This window comes from Haliotis rubra, unplaced genomic scaffold (assembly GCF_003918875.1).
Source record: "Haliotis rubra isolate DU_JTF1 unplaced genomic scaffold, ASM391887v1 Scf66, whole genome shotgun sequence".
Classification (NCBI taxonomy): Eukaryota; Metazoa; Mollusca; class Gastropoda; order Lepetellida; family Haliotidae; genus Haliotis; species Haliotis rubra.
Window position 1 is genome coordinate 2,600,473 of NW_025767368.1, and position 16,007 is coordinate 2,616,479.

Below are 16,007 nucleotides of genomic sequence, written 5' to 3' on the forward strand. Positions count from 1 at the left end.
TGTTGTCTGTCTCATTACGCTACACGGCGAAAAAAATGATTCTGTTGAATGCTACCACAAATGAATAAAAACAAAATGCAACTATTAGAAATAAAACAGACTAAACCCTGCAACAATGTCAGGCTATTACCTTGTTCGAGGAATGTATCCATCAATATCCACATAGGTTTAGTCCCAATTTTGACAGTCCTAAATTTGACAGTGAAATTTCTCACTTCTGTAATTGATCTAGCCAGTTATCCCAATTTTTGACAGTGAACTTTGGTACACTTGTTAGCTCTTCTCGTGCCCGCTTTTGGACATTACTAGTTAGGATATAGGAACCAATAGAGCTTTGGCCTGGATGTGTGTGCTGTTTGTCCGAGCTTCTGACAACAGTCCCATCTGCTGTTGTAGTGACTGAGGCTGTTTTCCGGCACTGACATCTCCATATAATGGTACCATTCCTGTTGGCAGTTCGTCTCAGATACCTATATCCATCCAGCAACAATTCTCCACCTGGTCTCCTACCATCTAACTTTGTACCTTTCTCAGCCATGATGAAATACGATAAGAAAATGTGATGTATATGTGGGCATATATACTTTGCAAGTAATTGGTAAAGCTACCTCTCCCATCCTGCTCTGTGTCAACTGCGGCGGACAGCACATGGCTTCCTCAAAATCATGTCCAATTTTCCTCCGTGAGACCAGTATCCTGAAGATAAAACACACGAATAACATCACTTATGAAGAAGCTAAAAAGTTGGTACCATCTATTGGCCAGAACCTGTCTACAAAAACCTATTCAGCTGCGATTTCCTCGCCTGCTCTTGTGACTAGAGTTCCTCTTGTATCAGTTTCCTGCCAAACAGTTATTTCTTGGCTCAAAACAGACCATATTCAGGTTAGTGAACTCACTCAGGTATGCCAGAGTGAGCCGGTTCAGAGGAAAGTAACATCTTCGTCTCAGACAGACTCTCAACCCATACAGGATAATACTCGTGAACAACAGCAAAGAAATGAGAATGACCCTCACGCAGACGGTAAAACTCATTTAACAAGTAAAGAAAAAAAGCAAGCAAAAAAGGCGAGGGCGCACAAAAATTTAGAGATCGCTTCTCCTACAACAACTCAGATAGAGGTTCATAATACATTTGATCCTCTGGAGATGGACGTGAGTCCGTCCCTCCCCATCCATGGGAATAAACCTCCCTCCCGGTCACGATCTCCAATTTCACCTCCATGAGCAGCTCTAATAACATTATTCAGTGGAATTGTAGAGGACTAAAAAATAATTTTAATGATATACAGTTACTTATACAAGATTTTAAACCGTCGGCATTTTGTCTACAAGAAACGTTTTTCAAGGAAACAGATCAAATTGATATAAGACAATATTCTTCATACAACTTCTTTTCTCCTACGGGGCCAAAAGCCACTGGAGGATCTTCCATATTAATCAGGCAGGGTGTAATACACAGTCCTGTTACTCTGAATACAACACTTCAGGCTGTTGCTGTTCGTGTGACCATGCACATTGTTTTTACTTTGTGCTCTCTCTATATTCCCCCTTCCTCCTCTGTACAGCTTGTTGATCTCCAGGCACTCTATGACCAACTTCCCAAGCCCTGTATCATCATGGGTGATTTGAATGGCCACAACCCTCTCTGGGGAGGTACACATACCAACACAAAAGGGAAACTGCTGGAAGACTTTATTTCTAATAACAATGTATGTATCTTTAATGATAATTCCCACACCTATTTACATCCTGGTACAGGAACATATTCTTCCTTGATTTATCCATTACCGACTCTACCCTGCTGAATGAGTTTGAATGGTCAGTCCATGACGACCTGTGTGGAAGTGACCATTTTCCGACCATTCTACAAGCCATAACTCCATCTGATGTTCCTCCAATGTCTAGATGGAACTTTACTAAGGCCAACTGGCCTTTATTTGAAATACTTGCATCAACCAACCTAAAACCGGAACTGTTTATAGATGTTGCTGACCCTGTTCAACTATTCTCTGATGAACTGAATAAATTTGCCGATGAATGTATTCCTAAGTCCTCTACAAACCCACACATACGAAAACCATGGTTTAACAATGATTGCAAACAAGCTAGGAAGGCACGGAAGAAAGCCGAGCACTATTTCCGTCGTCATCCTATGGTCCACAATTTGGACAAACTTAAAATTTTAAACGCTAAAGCACGACGTTCTTTCAAGCAAAATAAACGCCACTCTTGGCGAAACTATGTCTCAAAAATCAATTCGCGCACACCTATATCAAAGGTGTGGAATATGATCCAGAAAATCAAGGGTAAAGCCTCTTAATGTAGCATTCACCATCTCAAAGATGGGACTCAGTTATTGACTAGTAAATCAGATATTGCAAATAAACTTGGTGAGACGTTGGCCAAACATTCTTCCTCAGCAAATTATGTACCTGAATTCCAAAAATTTCAAAAACAGCAAGAAAAGAAAGCTATTAATTTCAATTCAGATAATGGGGAAGACTACAGTGAAACCTTTTCGATACATGAGCTTCATACTGCTCTTGATCAGGCTCACGATATTGCTTCTGGAGCTGATAACATACATTATCAACTCCTGAAGCACTTGCCAGAGTCATGTTTGGAGACACTGTTACATATTTTTGATGACATTTGGACAACTGGAAATTTCCCTTCGTCGTGGCGTGATGCTATAATTGTGCCCATCCCTAAACCTGGACGTGATCATACTGATCCCTCTAATTATAGACCAATTTCACTGACTAGCTGCGTTTGCAAACCATGGAACGTATGATCAACAATAGACTTGTTTGGTACTTGGAAACAAATAACCTTATAACTAATATACAATGTGGTTTCCGTAAAAAACGTAGTACCATCGATCATTTAGTACGTTTAGAGTCTTTTGTAAAAAATGCCATAATTAATAAACAGCATGCAGTGTCGATCTTTTTCGATTTAGAAAAAGCATACGACACGACATGGAAACATGGGATTTTAAAAGATTTACACGATTTTGGATTACGAGGCCGTTTGCCTCAATTTATATCCAACTTGTTTATATCCAGGGTTCAACCCTGTCTGACCATTACAATCAGGATCAGGGTGTCCCGCAAGGCAGTATTTTGTCTGTCACTTTGTTTAGTATCAAGATAAACAGTTTATCCAAGGTTTTTAAACGATTCAATTGATGGATCACTTTTTGTGGATGATTTTAATATTTCTTGTCGTGGTAAAAATATGCATACTATTGAACGGCAATTGCAGTTGTGTTTAAATAAAATACATAAATGGTGTCTTGAAAACGGCTTTAAATTTTCCAAGTCCAAAACAAATTGTCTACACTTTTGTAGAAAATATAAGCCGCATAAAGATCCAGAATTATCTTTAAATGGCACTCCCATCAAGGTTGTTAAGGAGGCCAAATTCTTAGGTCTAATTTTCGACTCCCATTTAACCTTTTTGCCGCATATTAAATCACTTAAAGCCAAATGCCTGAAGGCACTCGATTTGTTGAAAGTTGTTTCCAACTCAAAGTGGGAGGGATCAAACTACCCTCCTTCACTTATACCGATCATTGGTACGATCTAAACTTGATTATGGTTCGATCGTATATGGCGGAGCCTGTAAAAGCAACCTTAAACTACTTGATTCTGTTCACCACCAAGGTCTAAGACTCTGTCTTGGATCATTTAGAACTTCTCCAGTTGATAGTCTCTATGTTGAGGCAGATGAGCCTTCTCTTTCCCAACGCCGTATTAAATTATCTTTACAATATATTACCAAACTATATTCAAACGAATCTAATCCTGCATTTAACTGTGTCTTCAATCCTCTTTATGAGGATTTGTATAACAAAAAGCCTTCTCTTGTTCCGCCTCTTGGGCACAGAATTAAACCATTCCTTTCTGCTGCTGGCGTTGAGCTGGAGAATATATCTCCTTCTCGTCTTCTTTCTTCTCCTCCTTGGCAATTGGTGAGGCCAGAAGTTGACTTAACATTAACCACATTTAAAAAATCAGAAACTAATGATTTACAGTATAAACAAGAATTTAATCAATTAAGAAATAAATATAATACCTATAAATCCTTATATACAGATGGATCCAAGGATGGTGGCGCGGTGAAATTGTGCCACTGTCATTGGGTCCAAAACAATATCTTCCAGACTACCCAATGACAGTTCAATTTTTCACAGCAGAAGCAAACGCAATATTAACAGCTCTTAAATATGTTAATAAACACCGTAAATATAAACAATATATCATCTTTTCAGATTCTCTTTCGTGTCCACAGGCTATTAAAAATCTTTCTTGCAAACATCCACTTTTATTAGAAATTGTTGAATTGTACAATGCACTTGCTACTGGCCAATGCGACATCGTCTTTGTTGGTTACCCAGCCACGTTGGCATTTCTGGGAACACAATGGCTGATATTGCTGCTAAGGCAGCACTCAACAAATCTGTGACACCACTTCTGATCCCATACTCTGATTACAAAGCTGCTATAAGATCTTACATCCGTGATCTGATGCAAAAGAAGTGGGACACCCAAGTAGGTATCAATAAATTACATGCAATAAAACCCTATATCAGGTTACACTTATTTGGGTTGTCAGTCCAGATTTGAAGAGGTCATGATGCGACGATGTCGTATTGGCCACACTAGATATACTCATGAGTACCTATTAAAGGTGAGGATCCTCCGTTTTGTATCCCTTGTGATGAAAGAATCACAGTCAAGCATGTCCTGCTTGACTGTGTTGAATATTCCATCACAAGGGATATTCTTCAACGTAAAAACTATGAAGGATCTTTTTAGTCATATAAGTTCTCATTTAATTATTGCCTTTTTAAAAAAAATTAGACTTGCTAACTGATTTGTAAATAGATATATACTTTATTATTGGTGGTTTAAATTAGTAACTGATATTGTTCGTGGCTGTACCCTCAAAGGGGGTTGAAGTAGCGTAAAATTATTGTCCTCCTGAGAGGGTACGTAAGTCCCAAAACATTTAGTCAATTTAAGTGTACCAGGTTTTTAATCGTAGAATATGTGTACTTTTAATTTATGGCTAGGTTTCTCTTCTGTCGCCAATGGCTGAAGGGATGGTGTAAATCCAGCTAGGGTCCATGCAGGAAGCAAATGTACTGTAAGTCCCCATGGGCCCTAGTATGGTGATCTACCTTCAGTTGTTGGCGATCAATAGCCTGTTTTTTATATTGTATCGTCTTGTATAGTTCAAATGGTTTAGATTTTTGTTACTAGTTTTATATCTATACCTGTGATACCTAGTTATTTTACTGTCCTTCGTCGGCAGAATTTTATCATTTCACTTAAATTATCGATATATTTATAACTTGCTTTAGTCACGATATGGCTGAAATATTGCCGATGTGACTTAAAATCTTAACTCACTCACTCACTCTTCCAGACTACCCAATGACAGTTCAATTTTCACAGCAGAAGCAAACGCAATACTAACAGCTCTTAAATATATTAATAAACACCGTAAATATAAACAATATATCATCTTTTCAGATTCTCTTTCGTGTCTTCAGGCTATTAAAAATCTTTCTTGCAAACATCCACTTTTATTAGAAATTATTGAATTGTACAATGAACTTGCTACTGGCCAATGCGACATCGTCTTTTGTTGGTTACCCAGCCACGTTGGCATTTCTGGGAACACAATGGCTGATATTGCTGCTAAGGTAGCACTCAACAAATCTGTGACACCACTTCTGATCCCATACTCTGATTGCAAAGCTGCTATAAGATCTTATATCCGTGATCTGATGCAAAAGAAGTGGGACACCCAAGTAGGTATCAATAAATTACATGCAATAAAACCCTATATCGGTTTACACTTACTTGGGTTGTCAGTCCAGATTTGAAGAGGTCATTATGCGACGATGTCGTATTGGCCACACTAGATATACGCATGAGTACCTATTAAAAGGTGAGGATCCTCCGTTTTGTATCCCTTGTGATGAACGAATCACGGTCAAGCATGTCTTGCTTAGCTGTGTTGAGTACTCCATCACAAGGGATATCTATTTCAAATCCCGAACTATGAAGGATCTTTTTACTAATATAAGTCCTCATTTAATTATTGCTTTTTTAAAAGAATTAAATTTGTTAACAGATTTGTAAATAGCTAAATATTTTATGATTGGAAGTTTGAATTAGTAACATAGATTGTTAGTGGCTGTATCCTCAAGGGGGGTTAAAGTACTGTAAAATTATTGTCCTCCTGAGAGGGTACGTAAGTCCCAAAACATTCAAAGTAAATTTCAACTTTCCGTTTTTTAATCGTAGAATATATGTCATTTTAATGTATGGCTAGATATGTCTTAATTGCTAACGGCTGAGGGGATGATATAAATCCAGCTAGGGCCCATGCAGGAAGCAAATGTACTGTAAGTCCCCATGGTCCCTAGTATGGTGATCTACCTTCAGTTGTTAGCGATATATAGCCCATTTTTAGATTGTGTTGTCCCCTATGGTTAAAATGTATTAGATTCAATTACTAGTTTTACATATATCTATCTGTGATACTCTAGTTGCTTTACTGTCCTTCGATGACAGGTTTTATAATATATACATATTCCATTACAATGTAAAATGTTCTCGTCACGATATGGCTGAAATATTGCCGATGTGACGTTAAATATTAACTCACTCACTCACTCCCATCCTGCTCATGACGTAACCTTTTTTAAAATATTGCATTCATACATCTCAACATATAATGCTGCTTCTCGCGTCCTTTTCTCTCAGTTGATTGTGGTATTAGTGTTCAAGAATGTTGTTGCAGCTAGTTATCCCAGGTTTGAGAGCGAAACTTCGCGAATCAGTGACCAAGACACTGTCAAAGATGGGACACTCCCTCCACATAAAGGAACAATATGCCATTGATCTGCAGCTGACAAAGAATCCTGTTCCATGTCAAGTGTCTTTTAACAGTCTAATATGCGAAAAAAGGACACATCGATACAGTTTTTTTCACATTGATGTATAATCTCATTGGTCATCCAAGATCGCACACATGGCAACTAATTACATGATTTCCGCCATTCTTTAAAAAGGTAATTTAATTAGCCAATAATGAGCAATCAATCCACTTGTGGTTTTCTTGGCTTGGTCATCTCCTCCCCCGAACCCCCACCCAGTCGTACCATTGTCTTGCTAATTAACATGATCTGGTGATCCTCTTACGCCTTAAATAAACAACTTGCCCGACTGGCATTAGAGGAACACCCCCATCAACTTACTGGCGGTCAATACATTGAAGGAAAGATGCTGTTTTTACACAGGTACTTTACGACAGGGTGTAATCAGTATAGATTAGTAAATCTACATACATAAACACTACCTTCTGACAAATCCGCCGTGCAAGATAAAAGTAATTAATCAATCAGCGTGTTATCGGTTAATCCTTTCATCAATGTTTGTTTTGTATCTCAGCTGATAAATCGTCTTGCTGCACTTCCATGAGCATATTACATAAGATGTAATACATTTGTCACATCAGACCTTAATTCATACATGAGTATTTACTCCAGACACAAGAAATGTGAAATGGGAACCTTTGTCGGGTAATCTTAGTGGTATTACCCTCATACCTGTTTTAAATTATTAATTGACCATCAAGTGAATGATGACAAATAACATGTGTAGGTTTATACCACAGGTTACAGCAAAGGGGGTAGTAATCGCTGAATTGCATGCAATGTTAATTGCCTGAAAAAACTTATGGGCCGACACTGTTTGGAGGATACGAACGGAACTTCATTGTTGCATAAGAAATACATATAAGCATTTGATGTGTACTGAAGTTAAAGTCGTATATACCTAAGTTAATTTCATGTGTTTACATGGCATGATTAAATATCGAGGTAAAAAAACACAGAAATAAGATCAAATTGGATCAGTCACTATGCCATCTATGCATTAGAAAATCCGAAAAGCATACACTGCTGGTATACTCTATTGCAATCAGACAGGACCTACCGGGGGTATTCTCAAATAACAGCATCTGATAAGCATCCACCCTTCCTAATGTTCCGCTGTTTGGGTTGAAGAAATTTTGTCAAGGTCGCCAGAAGCCCAGTCCCTGTGTCCGTCACGGTCGAGGGAGCAGATACCGACAAGCTTGCAGTTTGGTTTGGTAATTAGACTGTTGGCGAGATACATTAATCGCTCTGGATCAGTTCCCCTCTAATTACATGGGATATATAATGAGAAGAAGCATGAAAGTGTACATTCGATTTCGAAATGGCTAATGCTGAACTTGAACATAAGTTTATTCCTACACCTCGTTGGTGCAATATGCCGAAGGCCAAAGACAACCCACGAAGAAGAAATACCGGTACCTGGAACGTCGTCGTCAAGAACTGAGACACCAGTTTCAAAATGGAATGTTAACTGTTAGACAGTTTGCTGATTCAGCGTCTCTTCTTTCACATCTTTAATATATTTATAATGTACTTATAATGTGTATGTATATTTAAAAATTTGTAATATTTTGAAACATTTCATAATATGATGTAATATAATTATTTATAATTCCTGTAAAATGCAGCATGATGTATGATTAAATGAAATCTGTCCATATAGTCTCCCATTACCACTCGTGGCTTACGCCTTCTATGTTTTTTATGTGTTTTATATTTCCATGTATATATGCTAAGTGAACTGAGACTGAAATAAAACACTATCTTTATACATATATTTGGCTCGTTTTCTCACTAGGTGTGCTCTCATTCGCATAATCCGGAATATCCTCTTCTGTCAACACGTAGGCCTATCATTGTCTCTATAATCCAATGTTAATTTGCTAACGGACGGGACATCAACATTTCTCTTAACTCATCCGTTTGGACCAAAGGTCGATAGAGGGGAGTTTCCATGTATATTCTCACGCCGTTATCAAGATAAAAGTTACTACAACCAGGTGAATAGAAGTATATGTGCATAGTGACAAGCAGCAAATTAACAACAGGTAATTCAGCAAGTGGCACATCATTGGGGCCAACAGGAGAGTAAGATCAACAAGTCTAAATCCACTCCATTGTCCAAGTGATGGTATCAATCAACATTCAATCAGCTTGTTTATCCTGAACGATGTACATCGAAATGCCGCTCTATGCAATAAACAGGGAGTTGTTATCACGTAAGTGGTATGTTTCGTTGTGTATCCCCTACTGTTTACTGAGGTATAAGTGAGATCTGCTTTACTTTGCGAATGACCAATCTTTTGAAGTTGATTTAAGTTCTACTTTAGTAAACTGCTCAGATTAAAACATCTCATTCCAAATTCGTGTTTTCTATTTCAGGTACTAAGAAATACTGAATTTTTACGTATTAGATATAAATCTATCGGTACCAGTTTGACGTGTCTGGTCATGAGTTACCTAATAGTGATTATATATTTTTTACCATTACATGTGTCATTCACACGTCATTTATGCCATTATAATGTTCTCTGATCCATTTCATCATACAACATTTATTTCATTCAATGTTTTGAAGCTCATATGGAAAAATGAAAAATGTTACTGTTCCAGTTCCTTTTGAAGAGTGAAATTATTTTTGTTCCTCAAGTGTTCCAACCAATATAGTCATTATGGTTACAAACGGCCTGATTTTAATACCTATCAAGTTAGATGTTATACACGCGTGCATGCACACACACCCACACAAAACATCCGTAATTTGTGAATTCTGTTCGGACGATAAAGAAATATCTAATTTCATAAGAATCACTATATAAATTATCTTCCCTTACTCTGAGAGAAGCATGGCATTATTCCTTCATTTTTTAATAATTTTAACTGCATAAAAGAAGGTATTATCAAAAATGTGAAACAAACTTCCGTATACTACCATTTCACTAACATTGCGATATTGACCATGGAATAATGTTAAGTTTAGTCTGTTCTCAATGTCATAATATACTGAGTCAAAAAAGAAACTTCACATTCTTTCGTCAGGGCACTATAAAAGAACAAGAGATGGTAAGATGGTGAAATTGTTATTATTTCATTGCTGAGATCTGTGTGATGTACTCGATACACTGACAGTGCCATAATCAGTTCCATGAGGCTACAACGCCGTTCCAAAACATGGATATACAGAATGTCAAGTCACAAGAATAAAAATGCGAAATTTCTCAGTTCAATATCGTGTATGGCCGCCCCGCGCATTCACCACTGCCAAACACCGTCTCCTCATCGACTGCCTGATGCTTGTGAACACGTGGTTGGGGATTCTGCGCCATTGCTCTTGCAAGGCAGCGCCAAGTTCCTGCAAATTCTGAGGTTGCTTCCTAAGACCACGAAGCCTTCTCCCAAGTGCATCCCAAACGTGCTCTATTGGATTAAGGTCAGGGGACCTCGATGGCCAGTCCATGACGTTGATTCCAGCGTTTTGAAGGAAATTTCGTGTCAACATCGCGGTATGCGGCCGAGCATTATCATGCTGGAACTGTAGACCTGGGCCATGAGCCGCCATGAAAGGAACGAGTTCAGGGGGTGAGCACCTTGTCGCGGTAAGCAGCAGCTGTGAGGTTTCCACGGATGACCAGAAGTCGGGAACGGTTGTTCCCACAGAAAGCACCCCACACCATGCAACTTCCGCCCCAAAATCTGTCGACTTCCTGTACACAACATTGGGCATACCGTTCACGACGTCCTCTCCAGACTCTATGCCTGCCGTCCACGAATCTGAGGGTAAACCTGGATTCATCGCTAAAGACGACTCGATTCCAGTCTCTCTGGGTCCATCGGAGGTGACGTTGGGCCCACAGCAGACGTTGACGTTGATGAAACGGCGTCAATATTGGCCCACGATATGGACGTCGAGAATGGAGATTGGCAGCCCGCAACCGATTTCGAATGGTCTGTGAGGACAGTCGACCTCTAAACATCTCAGCCCTGGTTCGTGTAGCCGGCAGAAATCTGACACGTAGGTGACGTAGGACGATTTGACGGTCTCCTGCTCGTGACGTCACACGTGGACGACCCGACCTTTGGCGATCAGAAGTGGTGCCAGTTTGTTGTAGACGACCTCGCAAGTCATACACAGTACGACGGCTGCATCCCATTGCTCTTGCGACGTCAATAACTGATCTTCCCGCTTGCAACATGCCAACGGCACGTTCACGTTGCACATTTGACAATCGTGGCATTTAAAGTACCGTTAGAACTGTGGTTTAAAAGTGTTTTGTCAATTCTTGAGGCCAATGCAAACACGTGCATATGAAGAAAACTTCGATGCGAAGATCACTTGATCGACTGCACGTGCAAAACCTGATTTGGCACTAACGTCATTTGCACGACGAATGGATGGGTTTGAGTGGGTTTTGCTAACGTTTTTCTAGAGTCGAAAGATAGGGATCCCATTTCGGATACATAGATGTATCATCAGAGAACAATTATTCATTATTTTTCAAATTACATTTTGCGAAGTTTCTTTTTTGACTCAGTATATGTGAGGTTCCTCATTCACACATACATACAAACTGACAGCATAACACAAAACAATATGCAACCAACCCAATGTAATACAATACAATTTTCACCGCCTGTGCATACCACACTGTTGACGAATCTCTCAGGTGTGTTAGAGCGATAATCACATCGCGACATGATTAACACACCTACAGCTCAGCAGATTTTAGTAACTTACCTTTTTAATAAGAAAAGCAAGATTTATGGATGTCAACTTCTTTATTGTGAATAACACGAAGTTTCGGAGCATATGCTTGCTCCTTCATCAGGTGTAAATCAGGTCACAGTAATGCATTCCACTTCTTAATGCCCATCAAAGATTTAACTTACTTCCAGAGGCTTCGTTAAGAGGCATAAAAACTTGTTAATTGGTGACTCTTAACTGCCTTGACTCACTCATCAGTCAACAAGGGATTAGGTTCTGGGTCGTGCAAAGAATAATAATTTACCATCACCCACCAGTTATCTCCTCTTGTGGACATTTCCAAAATTGTAAATTTTTGGAAATCTCATATTTCCAAAATTGGAAATGTCTTGGAAACATCATCTTTCCAAAATTGGAAATGTCTTGGAAACATCATCTTTCCAAGACATTTCCAAGCTTGTAAATGTGGACTTTTTTTCCAGTGTTAGATGTCGACAGCACCAGGTTGGCCCATGAGCCACCGCCTTCTGGCATAGGACTCTAGGCAAACGTATATAAAACATAATTTGAAATAATAACATTCGTTGTCAAAAATGTACAAAAACGGACAATAATTGCATAAGAATGCTGTCCATGCACAGGGCATGGCGTGACCAGCCGATTGATAGAATCGGGCGGATTCTACCACCCGTCTAGGTGAAGTAAGGGTCAAAGTGATGTGTTGGGCAACAGGAACACGGTTCCAGGCTCCTACTGCCCTCAACCACCAGAATCCCGTCCTCCACCGACACAGGGACGCAACCCACGGCAAACGGGTTGGTGGACCAAATATACTCCCGGGTCCACAACGGGGGGTCGAAAAGCGCTTAGCGCTACCCAGCACCCACCACGAGGAAGTGTCTCTTCACGGGTGCCCACACAATTTTGAGTGTCAATGGGAATACTATTTATTTGCAATGAGTTTTAAACCCGCGAGGCCAGTGTTTTGTTGTTTTGTTTGTTTTGTTTTTTGGTTGTTGTTTTTTTTTGGTTGTTTTTTGGGGGGGAAGCTAAGGAAACATGGTCGGCCTGGTTTTTGGCGTAGCTACCATGAACGGTGTACCACCTATTGTATCGAGGAGTAGTTGCGTATGTTTAATCGGTATGATCGGTTCAATCGACCTCTAAAACATATGAAGTGGCAATATGACTGGCACCAGACGGCATCATTTAAACCCTTTTTTTCATTGTCCTTTTACACCCGTGAATATCCGAGTAGGAATAATATTGGTCTTCATCATCCCATGCTGGTCGTAAGAAGCTACTAATTGGGTTGTCAGGCTCGCTAACATGCTTAACACATGTAATCGTATCCCAATTGTGTAGATCGATGCTCGTGATGTTAATCACTGGATTGTCTTGTCCAGACTCGATAGAAATATAGCTGGATTATTTCTGAGTGCGGTAATAAACTACAGCCACTTCGGCCTGCTCGGATGTAGTGGCATCGGATAATCTTCAGGTGCTGAAACAATACAGCACATTGATTAGTCAGCACGACCACAGTGCTTGGATCCGATCTTACATGACTTGATAATGACTCAACAAATGTCAGTGGATGGTCGACGATGTTGGCAAATCGTGAATCAGGTCCATGAACGTAACGTCTAAAATCTCTTGTGTGTATAAAACATATTCAGTTTTTGAACAGAAAGATATACTAAACTAACTGAAGACATTTACATAAATAGACAATGCTACCTTTTCAGCACCACCGATAATTTCAAGGTACTTAATAACCTCAATAAAGGATTCACTTTTCTCACACATATTTACTGTCACATTATCAAGTTTCGTTTGATTTAATAAACATCTGTACTTGAAAATATCATTTACAATAAATAATTAAGTGGGTCTCTGGTTTCAAAGGATATATGTTTTGGAGACCAACAATAAAACATGAATATTCAAACGGAGTTCAATAACTGTCGTGTAATAGGCTCGATATCTGTTCATGTCTTATTTAGGAAACAAGAGCCGTGTAACGGTGATATTGACTACAACTGAACGGTCATGTTTTCTATTGCCATATGTGTTTCACAGACAAGCTAGTCTATCCGGAACATGGAAGGGGTGACTTTCTTGACAACTTTTCTCTTTATTCACCTTGGAATGGCAGTCAATGTCAGCACTGATGTCACGAAGATGCCAATGTTGCAACCGGACACTAACTTGTAAGTGGTCCAAGTGTATCTTCCAAGTACTATGTCCTTCAAAACCTGACATTGTTCACACCATTTACGTTTGTTACTCCCGTTTACACTCCCGTGAAACACTTGTAAATACAGAATTGTGTGTTCGTGTATTTCTACATACCGTTAAACGTGTGAAAATCTGACACCAAAATGATTCGCAGATTTGAAACGTTGTTCGCAATGATACATGTGATAACAAGTTCATACTAAATTAAATTATATGAGGGCCGATAATCAAAAACGGTTATTGGTGCCATGATGCTTATGTTCGCCGATATTCACTAATTTAAAAATCATTTACAAATAATAAATGAAATTGTTTTACTTGTTTCAAAGGGTAAAGGTGTAGAAGACCTACCAACCGTAAATCATGAATAATTAAAATGAACTGAGTCCAAAAAGTAAAAGTCTTTCAATTGGCTAGATGTCTTATTCGTGGATCATGTGACAAGTACAGATAATACTGTATAAAACGTCAACTATATAACTGTTTGATCAGTAGCCAAACACGTTTCACATTGAATCATGGAAGGAGTGACATTCTTAACCCCTTTTCTCTTTATTCACATTGGGATGGCCGTCGATGTCTGCACTGATGTAACGAAGATGCCAATGCTGCAACGGGACACCAACTTGTTAGTTTATATGCCCGATCACGAAAAAATTCATAAAATGACTTTACTAAAATGTGTGAAGGCATGTCTTGGTTGGACAGGATGTAAATCCATTGACTTTAATACCATCAAGTCTGACTGTTCAATTAATAAGAAAAACGACTCCGACACCGACACAAAGCATATTGAAACGAAAAAAGGATTCTTACATAGGTAAGTGTCATTTATTAACATTTGCAAATGATTGAGCGATAATGTAATGTATTACCAGTGTGGAAGCAGTGATGCATGAACGTTATAAATGAAAGTTATTTTCAATAGTTTATTACGGATTACATATCAAAGCTGATGCGTTGTGTTTCGAGATGTGTCACCTTTTTAGAGAGTAGTTAGCAACGATAATGATTTACAAATTGAGTGCTCTAAAAGGTACCTACATATCTACACATAAAATGTCTGCACATACGTTCCAACTTTCCCCATTAGCATTAGAATACAGACAGATAGGTACTTGCGTGAGGTAGATTGAACCTAATCTGTAGATCAGTTTTAGTTCTGATGTAACCTAAGTCATTAGCTAAGTGTTGCCCAAGAATAAAATCATGGGTGGATGAAGTATTATAGTAAACGAGGATTGTGCGAGCGTGATAAATATTTACCTTATATCTGAGCAGGAACACCAAAGGAAAATATGTCTTTGACATATATCATATTACAAATAGTCTGTGGAGAAGCGTCAATGTTGTTAATTCAATGTTTGAACTAAACGCCCCACTCCCAAATACTTTGCACGACCGGTTTTATTTCATTCATTCATTTTCTGTTAAATGTATCATGATTCTGTATCTGAACAGTGATTTGTTTACAAAGTACAAAATACTTAGCACAAAGTGACACTACCACCACTTTTGTTTAATAGCTTCTTGGTAGCATATGTACTGATGCAGAGTATTTGGTCGAGTAGTAACGTTGTGTGAACTCCTCCTTAAGTTGGTTATTAGTAGGAGGATTACTGGAGAAATTGTATCCATCTGTTATGTACTTTGAAACAGTGAGTAGTGGTATATCGGGTTGTAGTTTGGTGGTGGATAACCTATAAAAAAGACCTCTAAACTGTAATGTTAACTTCGTCTATAATTGATTATCCAGTATTCTAAATAAATCCAGAATGAGTTCACGTTTGCACGCATGTGTACAATAGCTTCTTTGTCTGGTTGTTGTCTACCCATCTCGCCTTTTACATGGTATTGTGTCTTGGTAAAATAGCGGGTGAGTGAGTTAAAATTTAAAGTCACATCTGCATTATTGCAGCCATATTGTCATGATGAAAGTTGAAAATTTGTAGTTTTATTAATGAATAAAAATAAACTTAATCAATATACCTACCTGTCTGCACATGACAGTAAAATAACTAGTCTATCACAGATGTACACTTATAATTAGCAAATGACTACAAAACACTGCTTGTATCTGGAACAATACAATTTACAAAT